The sequence below is a fragment of the Colletes latitarsis genome, chromosome 9 (assembly GCF_051014445.1).
Source record: "Colletes latitarsis isolate SP2378_abdomen chromosome 9, iyColLati1, whole genome shotgun sequence".
Lineage (NCBI taxonomy): Eukaryota > Metazoa > Arthropoda > Insecta > Hymenoptera > Colletidae > Colletes > Colletes latitarsis.
This window is the reverse complement of record NC_135142.1, coordinates 22,000,563-22,014,510: the sequence shown is the minus strand read 5'-3', so window position 1 is coordinate 22,014,510 and position 13,948 is coordinate 22,000,563. Positions and strand designations below refer to the sequence as shown.

The window sequence follows — 13,948 nt, the reverse complement described above, 5'->3', positions numbered from 1 at the left end:
CTGTCGTGGAGACAACGGCGGCGCCAGATTCGAGAGTAGACGCAGGAAGGGGAATAACCATAAAATATCTAACGAGGAAAACTTACTGCAGTCTGATTTTTCGTTATACGAAACAAATCTACAATAATTACGCTATCGCTATCACTGCAACTATTATGATTAATGTTTCCTTTCTCGAGTTTTGAAGGTTATCGCCACTTTTATACCATTTTGACCATACTAATGACCTTCAAATAACTTCGAACGAACAAATCTCGCTAGTTGAAAGGCAGTCAAGAAATTCTACGTTTTTGCTTTTCCGTAAGCAATAAATATTCTAACGCATTCTTATGTACGAGTTTAATATTTTTTACATTCGTAAATACATTTATACGGTTAATTCCCCGATCCTGGGACATCATACAAAACATGATTATCGACATAAAAATCTATTTAATCGCATTTGTATTCATCGTGCTCTTCATTCTGACGGATAATAAATCACTCCAGTTAACTTTTACGCAATCGATTGGCGCCTTCTTACCGTGCATCCTTAAATAGACACGATCGAAATTGCTTTTAAACGTGCAAAATATTCTCGAGGACGAGCAGTTCGACCAATAATAAATCGATTGTAACTTTTTATTATAATTCACATGTCGCCACAGTACTGGCGCCCGAACCTATCCTAACCTGTTCCCGATCGAAACGTGTTCGCGCCATCTTCAACCAGATCTGTGAACTCATCCTGAACTTCCCAGCGGTAGATAATTCTGCTAATTATCGCTGCATAAATTCCAACATAAAATTTACGCTTCGTAAACATCCTCGAAGCATCGACGTCGACCGGCTAGGATTACGTTCGACGAAGGCGAAGAGAACGCCGAAGATAGCAAAGTAAAACACCAAAGATCCCAACGCCGATTCAAGAATCAAGATACGCGATATTAGGGTCGAAATTTTTCTGTATTCGAAAACTCGAACACTTTGGGGTGTCGTAAAATATTCAGCAATATAGTTCGAATAATGGAACAACTGGGTGGCCGATCATGTACTTGGGTGATGGGTATTTGTTATTAATATTGAAATATTCAAGCAATGGTATTCGAACTCTTGGACAGTCTAAGTTTGCTCGCGAGTTAGGTCTCGAGTTACAAGGATTCTAGATAGACGATCGAGTCTCCACGCGTGCCCCCGTACAAAGTTCATTACGTATCCACGTATTAAATAAAGTTTCCCTTTCTTTTCCCTCGCGACTCGCGTGACAATTTTAGGAAAGGAATCGACCTGACGAATGGTAGCCTCGCTGTATTCGATTAGCTGAGAAATAATTGAATATCGAACAATCTCCGAATAATCCCTGCTCGATTCGAGAATGGTCAGTTTGAGTGGAGGCTGAATTTAGAGGTTAAGAGTCAGGAAGAAGAGAGGCGTTGGTACACGGGTGTGTCGAAGTACGTACGCCTTGATGCGACTGTGTGAGAGAGGGGTACGAGGCGCGGCGGGGCGGAACCCCTGCTTCCACCAGATAAAAATAGATATTACGAGTTTACCGAGGCGCCAAGATTGCGGGGTATCGCGACGATTACGTCATCGGTAGTAGCGCGAGTGGTTGGAGCAAGGACGCTTGTCGCGTCGCCCGTCGCCGCCGCCGTCGCCGCCGTGGCCGTCGTGACGAACTACGAATTTTCGTGTCTATCTACGATCATCCGCAGCCGGCTTTTAACCGTCTTCAGCAAATCGCTGTTTGCCCCCTATTGAATCATGGACGCTAGGCGCGCGTGCCGCCAATTCGCCAGAATTCGTTCGCGTTATTCGCTTTTCTCGAGCGGCCTCTTCCATCCCGGGGATGAGCGAAATGTATCTCGGAAAATATTCGAACGACATTTCGTATTCGCTCGTTGGATTAGGTAGCTGTGCATCTATAGAATAGATGTATTCGATTTCACTATCGATTACAAAATAAATTGATACCTTGTAATTGTCGGGCCAGTGAATGCCGATTACATTAACGTTCGGTATTCGATATATTCTAACCAATTACTCAAAGTTGGCATCAATGTCACGTGAGAATTTTTAGGTTAGTTTGGCAAAAGGATATCATGAAAATTACTCTCCCATAATTTGAAACCAGTAATTTCGAAAGTATTTGTATATTTTTCACAGTTTTTAAGAAAGCAGCTTGCAACACTACGTATGAGTCACATTCTACATGTATCGACTAGCGAAATACCGATAAATATCAATCAGTGAAATACCTGTTCCACGTATGCCTTATACGTAATTCGATTAATTAATTAGTAGAACACATACTGTAAAAATCTACCGCGGCTGGTAATTTCGAAAGATTTGTTCAATGATTTATTAGCTTCGTATGAATGCTATTAATCCTCAAATGCCGTTGTGTGGTCTGTCTATTAGAACGCATAGGTACTTGACCAATTATTACATGCGTCGATTATAAGATTTCGAACATTAATCACATTCTATCCGTTTGAATTTAAGTAAATTCATATATTTGGTACTTTTTTAACATCAAAAAATATTAAAATTCTTCAATCCGCTCAGAAGTTATGTTTTAAACATACGCATGAAATTTCGGGGAGACATTTCTGGCCACACATTATATTTTCGGTAAGGAATTTTTTTCTCGAAAATGGTTAGGATTTCGGGGGTATGTCTATTGACCAAAAATAATTGTAATTGACCCCCGCATCCGAAAATAATTTTTCCAGAATGATTTGAAATATTTTAATTTCGCCGAAAAATTTCACACCTTCTCGAATTTTTTTCTCGAAAGTGTGCAACATTTCGGGGGTATGTCTATCCACCAAAAATGCTTGCAATTGACCCCCGCATCCGAAAATAATTTTTCCAGAATGATTTGAAATATTTTAATTTCGCCGAAAAATTTCACACCTTCTCGAATTTTTTTCTCGAAAGTGTGCAACATTTCGGGGGTATGTCTATCCACCAAAAATCCTTGCAATTGACCCCTGCATCCAAAAATAATTTTTCCAGAATGATTTGAAATATTTTAATTTCGACGAAGCACCTACCTGACGATTTTCCTTAAAAATTCGTTTTTCATTTTTAATAAATTTGTTTGACGCTCTACAAAAATGTTGTTTAATACTTTTTTATACGTATCCATGTGCTCTGCTTCATAAATAAATTCCAACGAAATACATTCGCTCTTGTAGGAGTTATGGCAAAGCTTCCAACACTGGTGGCAATTATTCAGCTACTCTGATCCAAGGTTTATTGATCACCGATTATCTATAGGCTGGCACGGAAATAAAAGACGTGTGTACATACGTCCCCTTACGAAATGAGATCCAATTGAATCGGTATCTCTATACCCGGAGAACATTGCCCATAAATAACGGTCCCCGGGATCGTAATAATCACAATGGTTCCAGCTACATGTTGATCCAGTACGCGATAACCCGGCAGTAAACCGCTCTGACCTCTTCAAGCTCCTTCGTCGGGTTCGCAATAAAGCTGTATCCTTCTAGGCGATGACTGGACACTTAATCCTCGCGTCTCGCGAAGATTGCAAGCTTCCTACCGTTCGGCTACCGAGGAGACGTTGCGTCCGCCGATCGCGAGCGGACACTCGAACGACCAACTTCTTCTTTTTCCCTCTTTCCGCGCAATTCGCGTGGTTGTCTACGCGTTTGACAAATAACCGGGTCTAACGAGCTCGCCACCGCGACACGGACCCGCGGACTCTGGAAAACTGAAGGCGAATTGAACCCTGTAATAAAGCAATTCTGTCGGTACTCCGAGCATCACGATAAAGGAGCAATTGTGAAGCTCGCTGCAGCTTGGCAGTTAACTGTCCTCGTTTACGTGGCCGCGGTGTATTATTTTATGTCTTCCCGGCAGATTACACGTCTAGCGATTTTATTCGAAGGATCATCCTCATCCTCCTCCGCGCGGAGACAGGCCACTCGTACAGCACGGTTCTCCGGCTCGTTAAAATTGTGAAATACTCGAGCTAAAACTCGCTCGACGTTCTTGCCTTTCGATTTTTACGGGGTAACCGGCGATTACCAACAGGTGTGACGTGTAACGGCACCGTGGGCGTGTCGCGAACGAAATTTCTACAAAATTAACAACGAACAGACTTTGTTTGCAAACGAGCTTGAACCATTTGCTGCTACCTTACTTGTTTGAACAAATGCTTACATCGACGGTAAGGCAAATATTTTTAACTGTTGAAAGCCAAGGGGGAGGGAAGGGGGTCGATTTTGCCAATCAAAAGTTTTTTAACTGTGTTATTTATCCTTTTGTATTGAGTGTTTAAGTACTTGATTAAATTGTTAGTGGTTGTAACAACATTTGTTTATTAGTCAACGTAGTCGATCATCTTATAAACTATTAATAATTTTCGTTTTTTATTTTTTATTAATTCCTCATTATATAATGTACATATTTGTTCTCCTTAATGGAGATCAGCCTACATTGGTAGTTCTGAAAGTCACTGTAAACGATTGATTGAAAACGTTGAGGAATGATAAATGGCTCGTTACGACTACGTCCAATGTCCTTCGTTGAATGTTCGTTATTTTGCATATCTGCATCGAGATATCATTCTAATAAATCGCCTTGAAGGAGATCTTAATAAATTAAGTTTTCTTATTAAGAATCCGCAAGGATAAATTATCATAATCCGAATACAATCATAATTTTCATCCGAAATTAAATTTAAATACCCGGTCAACGTACAAGAAGCGACTGAGATTTATGCATGCGCCCAATCGTAAAAATAAATTGCCACCTTGTTGGCTCCCTTTTTCATTATAGTCGATTTGCACTTTGCTACTATATCGCGAGTGGACGTATAATTATTTAACAACGCTCGAAAATATTGTACAGGTCATTTTTCAATCGTATCGAAACCAGTCATTACACGATTATTGAAAAACGAGCGTGAGATTGAAAAGAAAACAATAATTGTTACGAGAACGATAAAAAGGTTGAATTTATTCATAAGAAGTGTAGTTTGACGTATGACAAAATTGAGCACGATAAAAAGATCAAGTGGATTGTAAAATTTAACGAATTAAAAAAATTAGTTTAAATTGATCTCGATGGCCGACCAATTGGTGTGCAGCAACAGAGTAAGATGCTTGCACACGTTTCTCGTAACGAAAGACAAAATAACGTTTCGAGTCGCACGACAGCTGCGAGCAAAGTGTCTGGAGACTTGTTCGGAATGCGATACGATCGAGATGCGGTAGGTGAGCACATTTTGTAAAGGAAGATACCTTTTCGATCGTGCTTCGATGCTGCTTCGAGCCACCCAGAGCCCCCGTAGCCGCCACGATAACTCGTAACTTAACGACTTTGTACGAATTTTAACAATCTGCCCGGACAAAACTATAAAACGTTGATTTATGGATTTTCTTCCCAATTTACATTGGCATTCGAGGGCGAAGGATCAACGCTACTGTTTTGCACGGGACTGCACGATCCTAAATCATTCGAATACAAGAATAAATGGGACGTTGAAAAAAGCATCCATTTTTCCTTAGAAAGATATTTTAAAGTGAATTAAAATCGTTCCGTGACAAATGGATCCACGGTGGGAGGGGAGGAACGATGGGATTAATCTTTCAACGAGCATCTCGAAAAAATTGTCACGCGTGAAGACGCACGGGCATATTCGTACGCGGGAAATACAAACGCAACGAAAGAAAAATATATATCCGTAAAAAGTTTTCCCACAAATCTTTCGTATTTCGTGCTGTTGATCATTTGAAATAGACCTCGAAGGAACGAGCGAGATTAATCTTTCAACGGGTGTCGCTGGGAGATTTTCCTTTTCTGCGCGTGCACGCGAGAGTTTCGCGCGAAACGAGGAAAAGGAACGACGAAACGACCGGTTGATAAATGGCTTTTAGTGCAATTAAGGAACGAATTATAAAACGTTGCTCTATTGCTAGCGGGCGCTTCTGGCCGCGGAGGGCTTCCGATTCGAGTGTGTCGCGCGGCGTGAATAAATTTAAATGGCATAAAAAGCACGATTCACGCGTGAATTCGCGGAAACGACCGGGCGTATATCATTCCCCGTACGAGCGGAAGATTCGTGGGGGGTAAATAACGACTGCTAATAAATTCTGCGGCGACGAAGAAAAGAGTGAGGGCCATGGAAGAAACATGTGGGGGCATCGGAATTAGTCCGATCTCCCAGAAATCGTTGCCAGAATCGCCGAAAGCCATCTAATAAATTGAATGCAATTACTTATCGATGGGGGGATCGTCGATTCTTCCTATCACGGGCAGAAAATTCGATGACTAAAATCGGGCAACGTTCCAACCCCGTCTTATTGCACGGTTTGTCCCAAAAGTACCCCAACTTTGTTTGTACAAACTATACTGGAGATACTATTTGTTCGAACAGGCTGGGTATCCTCAACGAAACCATTTTATACAGAGTGTTCGGCCACACCTGAGAAAAATTTTAATGGCGGATTCTAGAGCCCAGAATAAGACGAAAATCAAGAATACCAATTTGTTGATGGAAGGTTCGTTAAAAAGTTATTAACGTTGAAAGTTCCGCTCGTAATGAATTTTTTTCTCGAAAATGCGCAAGATTTCGAGGGTATGTGTATTCACCAAAAATGCTTGTAATTGAGCCCTGCAACCGGAAATAATTTTTTCAGAATGATTTGAAATATTTTAATTTCGCTGAAAAATTTGTTTAGCTATTCGAATTTTTTTCTCGAAAATGATTAGGATTTTGGGGGTATGTCTATTGACCAAAAATGATTGTAATTGACCCCTGCAACTGGAAATAATTTTACCAGAATGATTTGAAATATTTTAATTTCGCCGAAAAATTTGTTTACCTATTCGAATTTTTTTCTTGAAAATGGTTAGGATTTCGGGGGTAGGTCTAATAACCAAAAATGATTGTATTTGACCCCTGCAACTGAAAATAATTTTTCCAGAACGATTTGAAAATTTTTTTTTTTCGCCGAAAATTTAGGCACTACCCCCCGTCGATTTTTCTTAAAAATTTGTTTTTCATTTTTAATAAATTTGTCTGATGCTTTACAGAAAACTTGTCTAATACTTTTTTGTAGGTATTCATGAAGTCTAGTTCCCCCCAAAATTTCAATGAAATATATCCACTATTGTAGGAGTTATGGCTGTTTGAATGTTGGATCATTTTTATTGGGTTTTTCTCATTTTGCGGGGTTAAGGACCAACTTTTCGAATATTTTTGCGATTTGTACATATTCTCCACTAAAATACGCGTTGTTTGCTTTTTTAAACATTAAAATCGTCCAATCCGTTCAGAAGTTATGACATTTTAAAGATTCGCATGAAATTTCAGTGAAGCATTTCTGATCTCACATTAGATTATCGGTGAAGAATTTTTTTCTCGAAATTGCGTAGGATTTTGAGGGTATGTCTAATGACCAAAAATGATTGTAATTGACCCCTGTAACTAAATATAATTTTTCTAGTATGATTTGAAATTTTTTAATTACGTCTAAAAATTTCAGTACCTATTCGAATTTTTTTCTCGAAAGTGGGTAGGAATTCATGGGTATATCTATTCACCAGAAATGCTTGTAATTGACCCCTGTAACTAAATATAATTTTTTCAGAATGATTTTAAATTTTTTATTTAATTTCTTAATAACTTTTTAATGAAGCCTCAGTCAAGAAATTGATATTCTTGATTTTCGTCCTATTTTGGCCTCTAGAGTCTACCATTAAAATTTTTCCGAGGGGTGGCCAAACACCCTGTGTAACTAGCGTCGTTAATTGACTTCCATTCGTTGATCCATCGGTGGATATCGGGTCACTCATGACCCATGCTTTGACTCTATATTATAAAAGGAAATATATCCACAGTTGCAGTTTTCCACGTATCTTTAGGTCGTATTCTATATGTATTCACACATGAACTCCTTAACTTTGCGTGAATTCAAATGCATGAAAATTTAAAAATTAAGAATCAAAGAATTATGGAAACAAAAATATTTTAAATAGAATCGTGGGGGTGTGTATTGTTTAGATGAAAAGTGGTGTAGAGATCTTAGGCAGGCTATTTAGGGAATATTTATGCAGAAGGGACCACTATTTATAAACGGTTATAATTAAAATTTGATATATTCGTTTTGCGAATTCATTTTGCGTTGCCATAAATAAAACTGAACTAAGTTGTGTACGTGTCACGTATGTACGTCACCGTAGCGGCGCCAGTAGAGTGCAAGAGGTTAACTATGAGAACACCTTATTAATGTAGTGATTTAATGCGAGGCTCGGGCTCGTTCGACATAAATTAATTTTCTGAATTAACTGGTTATACGTTACACAATTTCAAACGCGAATTGACCTCTGGTACCACTTTACAGTAATTTTTTTAAACAAACCACAGAAGAATTCGCTTCCTGACTTTCTATCTTCATTGGCTGAGCCAATCGATACGATCGAGCCAAACACGGAGGAAACGTTGCAAGAATTTATGTTCGGATATAAAAATTTTGATACTTTTATTTTTCGTAAATTTATCGATCGGAATGACTTGTTCACGTGTTATTCCCGTGTCGAGTAAATCTTTTTTCAAGTACCACCGACGAAACGCGTATCGCCGAATGAGAAACATATAATTTAGAAGTTTCGCGTTAGAATCACGGACTCGATCCTTCCATCGATCGTAAACAACAAAAATGATTTCGAGTAGCGAAAAAAAAAGAAACCTCGTATCAGCGACGAATGGAATTTTCAGGAAACCTCGAGTACCATGGTTCTGATTACTCCGTGTTTACCGATCATCCATAAAAAAACAACAATCGACGGATTAAACGAAGCCTCTCTGAATCTTGGTTCTTAAGTTTCTTGCGATTAATGGTTATCGATTTGTATCGATCAGTGTCCATGCTGTCTTGAGATCGCAGATTTCCAGATGATGTTTTCAAACGATAAGCACGAATTATCAATGGAATATTTCGAAATTCTCACGACCCACAGGAGGCCAGAGATCCATTCTCCAAAACGTTGCGCTTCAAGATCTATTATGAATTTGCATTTCAATAATTTGTATATTTCTCGTGCAAAAAATTGCAAAATTTTACGTATTCGATAATTTTTTATCAAAATCGAGGGGAAAGAGTATATTTTCAGCAGCCTAAGCGAGTGCTTGTCGAGGACAACGTTTCTGCAACACGAAATCAAACGAATCGAGAATCGATACTCGATATGCAAAGTGGTTGTTTGCCTTGGCCATAACAAAGAATGCTTTCAGAAATATATGATACATAAACACTCGGATGCGCTAATTCTATTTATAGCCGCGCAAGTATAATTGTAAAAGCTGGTTCTTTATGTAAATTGACCTAATCAAGTTTTTCTTTCCGTCGATATGCAACAAGTGGCACGATCAGATAGCTACTAATACGTAATTATTATCGTTGTTTAAGTGATTCATCGACGCTCGGTTGAAACAATTTCTACGCTGATGTCACAAAAAAATAAACTATTGCGCAACTCGGATGGTGTTTCTGACCTTCGATGTCAAAGGAGTCCGAAAGAGTCAATCTATGATACATCGTTCGATAATTGTTTCAAATATTAATCAGAATAATTTACTGCGTGTAAAAAATTATGCAAACTCATTGTAGCCTTTGTATAATTTGTAGACGATTTCTATATATTACAGACAACATATATTTACTGGTTTGGACGTATGTCAGAATGTTCTTTAGTCAGTTTTCAGTAAATGATGTTAGTATAATTGTATAAAGGTTGACAAACTAGCAAAATAAGAGTCGAAGAGTCGATCCTCGCTGTCGATGTCGATCGTCGATAGTCGGTCATTGTTTGGTCGAAACTCGCGGAAAACTGTGAACAAAGCTTTACGCGAATCGACTGAGCAACCGTGGCGACGCAAAGTGCCGAGTGCCAATGTCTTTTCCCAGTTGGGTCAAACACCCTGAGCTTAGATAAGGTTCCCAACCTTGGCACGGCCATGCCAACTAACTACGTAATGTAGGTGCACCTACGATACACGTGCACGCACAATGCACAACGAACGTGTGTGGCAGAAAATACGTACGCGTGTAGCGTGCACGCGCTGCTATCGGGATTAAAAGAATCGCAAGAATGCGAGGAAACTCTTAGTGGGTGGTTACGTATATAACTATTTCGATATCTTGAGTGTAAATTTGATAATAAGGATAAACAGTCAGGATATCTTAAACCCCCTAAGTATATCACAAAAAGGAAAAATATTGTTCTAGCTACTGGTACTTTTACCTATTTCAGGCTTGAAATTAGATTCTATTTTTACTAGATTATAGATTGCACCATAAATGATGGAAAGAAAATAAATCCGGGAGGCTCCTATATTTCATTACCGATCGAGCAAGCGCGTGCAGCGATGGCTGTTCGATTCTATAGTTTGCAAATCTTAAAGCCGTTGACTTGCATCTTGGTTAGGTCTGGATTAGCAAGAATGTGAGGAGACTCTTAGTGGGTGGTCACGTATATAACTATTTCGATATCTTTAGTGTAAATTTGAGGATAAACAGTCAGGATATCTTAATCCCCCCTCTAACTATACGAAAAAAGGTAAAAACATTGTTCTAGCTACTTTTTCCTATTTCAGACTTAAAAAGAAACAGATAAACTGGAAGTCATCCTAAGTCTACTAGGCAAGGATCAAGTAAATGAAATAAATATTGTATTAAATCGTTGTTATAAAATATGGGGGGACAAAAACAGAGTCGAAACGTACCATTAGATAATGGATAAGAATTTTGTCCGTCTCTGTTTCCAATGAGAGCGCGACTGAAGCCAGAAAGGCGCACCCATGTGTCGGCGGCCGCACGGTAAAGGTAAGTAAAGGCAGTGGCCGTGTCGCGTTATATATCGGCGTCAGACATGACCCTTGTCCTTCAAACGGCCTTTCTACGACCGCGCGACTCGGTGTGGGTATACCATTCGTGTCGCATACCTAACGACATGCGTAGCGCACGAGAAAGCCGGCCATCGACGGTGAACTTCTGATTGTTTGCGTTGCGTTTCGATGTACATACGTGCTTGCTCGACGCGTGTGCGAGCTTGTATACAGGCCGCGTTAAAAGCTACGCGATCTCATTGCTTCCCGGTCCGTGGGCGGGAACCAGAGATGGACGAACGACGAATGGAAATTCCGTACAACGTGTATCGTTCTCAATATTTTCAATCGCCATCTCCTTTCGAAACCCAGTTTTGTTGTACATTCAAACAACCTCAAACATGCACTTCAGCCATAGCCAGCCGATTTTCGACACATTTTTTTCTAACGGTTTGAGTATTGTATGCCGTTTGACACCGTATGCTTCCAAACAATGTTTCAGTATCATTATACCGATGTGTTTCTATGTTCCAGCAAGTCCTACGTGCTAGGATACACCGTGTATTATTAATAGGACATAAAAGATCTGTGTGTTTGTGATGTCCCCGTAACTCCTGCAATTACCATCCAAATTGGATGAAATTTTACCCAGTTGCTCTGTACGTTTCGAATGAAAGTATAGGCTACTCGAGTTACGAAAATATTAGCTGCAACTCAGGTTACCGAGACTTTAACGATTCATCTTTTTGAATTTTCTTGAGTCAAGAGGCAGAACTGTCCAAACAATGTTTCAGTGTCATTGTACCGATATGTTTCTATGTTCCAGCAAGTCCTACGTGCTAGGATACACCAAAGATCTGTGTGTTTGTGATGCCCCCGTAACTCTTGCAATTACCATCCAATTCGGATGAAATTTTACCCAGTTGCTCTGTACGTTTCGAATGGAAGTATAGGCCACTCGAGTTACGAAAATATTAGCTGCAAATCAGGTTACCGAGACTTTAACGACTCATCTTTCCGAATCTTTTTGAGTCAAGAGGCAGAACTGTAGCATACAAATGGATTGCCTTGCAAGAAAGGCTTCTACAATGCCATGCGCGCGTGTAGGTGTGCGTTTGATCGAAGAGCCGAGTACCGAGGCCGAACGATAGGAACTCGCGACGAGAGATTTTAGCCAAGCTAGTGTTTGCAGCGATAACAGAGATGTATGCGGCCAGTGGCGCCTATGTTGAAGCCAATGACGGATCAAAGAGGGCACGCTGCCATGCAACACCATTCCTGGTTTGTTTGGCTGCAGGTTTCTAAAATTAACATTCCCGCGGACGTTGCTGCGTATAATTGCGGGTCTAAGTTGCGGCAGCGCGTTCCTACCAGCGATCCTGTCTGTCGTTGGCGATGTAAGATAGTCGGAAAATAAGAGCACCGCGGTGATATACTATCCGGCAGGAATCTTAAAGCGAAACGCCGCGGATATATGTGGCTTGTTTCCGAGTACAGTTTCGGGATCGCGCGGAACGGCTTCCACGAACACCGGGAGCAACGATTCTGCTCGTCGTGTAGTTATTGGAAATTGGCCTAGACTCCGTTCGGACACGTCGCTGAAAATAATCGTACGATCGCAATTTATTACACGCTCCGGTGAAAGTTACAAACGTCGATGCAACTCACAATCGGTTCGCGTTCTTCGATGTCTTCGAAACCTTCGGGTCCATTTTGACCCCGACGAAGCATCTCACGGAGTACTGGTTTCTTTTTCGAAAATTAACGACATTATCAACGAAGAATTTACGAATACAACGACGAAAAAATTCTCATGGTAAAATTGTTTTTCCGGCGATGTGGAGGTTAATGAACGTAGTGCTTGTTTGAATTGTTATTTTGCGATTACGATCGAGCAGTTTAGCGAACAACAATAATTACGTAATTGAGATTCCTGCGTGGAAATGATTCATAACTAGCGGATCGATGCGATCGAATTGCAATAAATTGTATATAGGTGTAATAAGTTGGTTGCACAGTTCCTCGATCAAATTAACGCTAATGTATTTCGAATATTGGTACAATTGTTACTTCATTAATTTATCATTGTTTGTTTCTCGTATAGTTTTTATTACGATGGAAAAAGTAAGAGAGATGCTTGTTAATAATTTTCCATTTACGCAATTACCGGGACACAAGGGGTCGAACGACGATAATAATAATAAAAATAATAATATGTCTCTATTGCACATAGATAAACGCCATACAAGAAAATGCCAATGGAAAGTAAGAAAGACGAACAGAGAGAGAAAGCGAATCAATGACAATGCTATCTGCAGTCTAAAGGGCGAGATACAGCGACGAACGGTTATAAAAACTAACCCTGAACGATAGACGAGCATTCTTATTTACGATTCATACATCAATCAATCTTCGTTCGTTAGATCGCCGTACGGGTAAACCAAGAATCGTTTTCAACGTGATCTTACGTGTAATCGGAAACTGAGAGAAACTAGATGACGGTGGAGTAAAATATGAAACTAGTAGCTTGCCTTGAGGCAAGTCCTCAAGGGACCAAGATCTCCGACCATGGTCGTTTTTACTTCACGTTAATGTTATTTTCCAGGACACATTCCTCCAAGACCGAGTTTTGTTATCGAGATTACTAGAGAAAGAGACCACGTAACTAATAATTATATAGGGTGTTCGACCATCTCTGGAAAAAATTTTAATGGGAGATTCTAGAGGCCAAAATAAGACGAGAATCAAGAATAACAACTTCTTGATTGAGTCTTCGTTAAAAAGTTATTAACGTTTAAAGTTCCGCATATATTGAATTTTTTTCTCGAAAGTGGTTAGGATTTCAGGGGTATGTCTATTCACCAAAAATGCTTGTAATTGACCCCTGTAATTAAATATAATTTTTTTAGCATGAATTGAAATTTTTTAATTTCGTCTAAAAATTTCAGTACTTATTCGAATTTTTTTCTCGAAAGTGGTTAGGATTTCGGGGGTATGTCTATTCACCAAAAATGCTTGTAATTGACCCCTGTAATTAAATATAATTTTTTTAGTATGATTTGAAATTTTTTAATAACTTTTTGAAGAAGCCTCAGTCAAAAAATT

General features: G+C 39.5%; 1 protein-coding gene across 2 annotated transcripts in view; it reads right to left on the bottom strand.

Annotated features, from left to right (window-relative positions):
* The window catches only part of Dad (Daughters against dpp), an 84,403-nt gene that overhangs the window by 10,304 nt on the left and 60,151 nt on the right, over nucleotides 1-13,948 (bottom strand). The gene's annotated exons all lie outside the window — the stretch shown is intronic.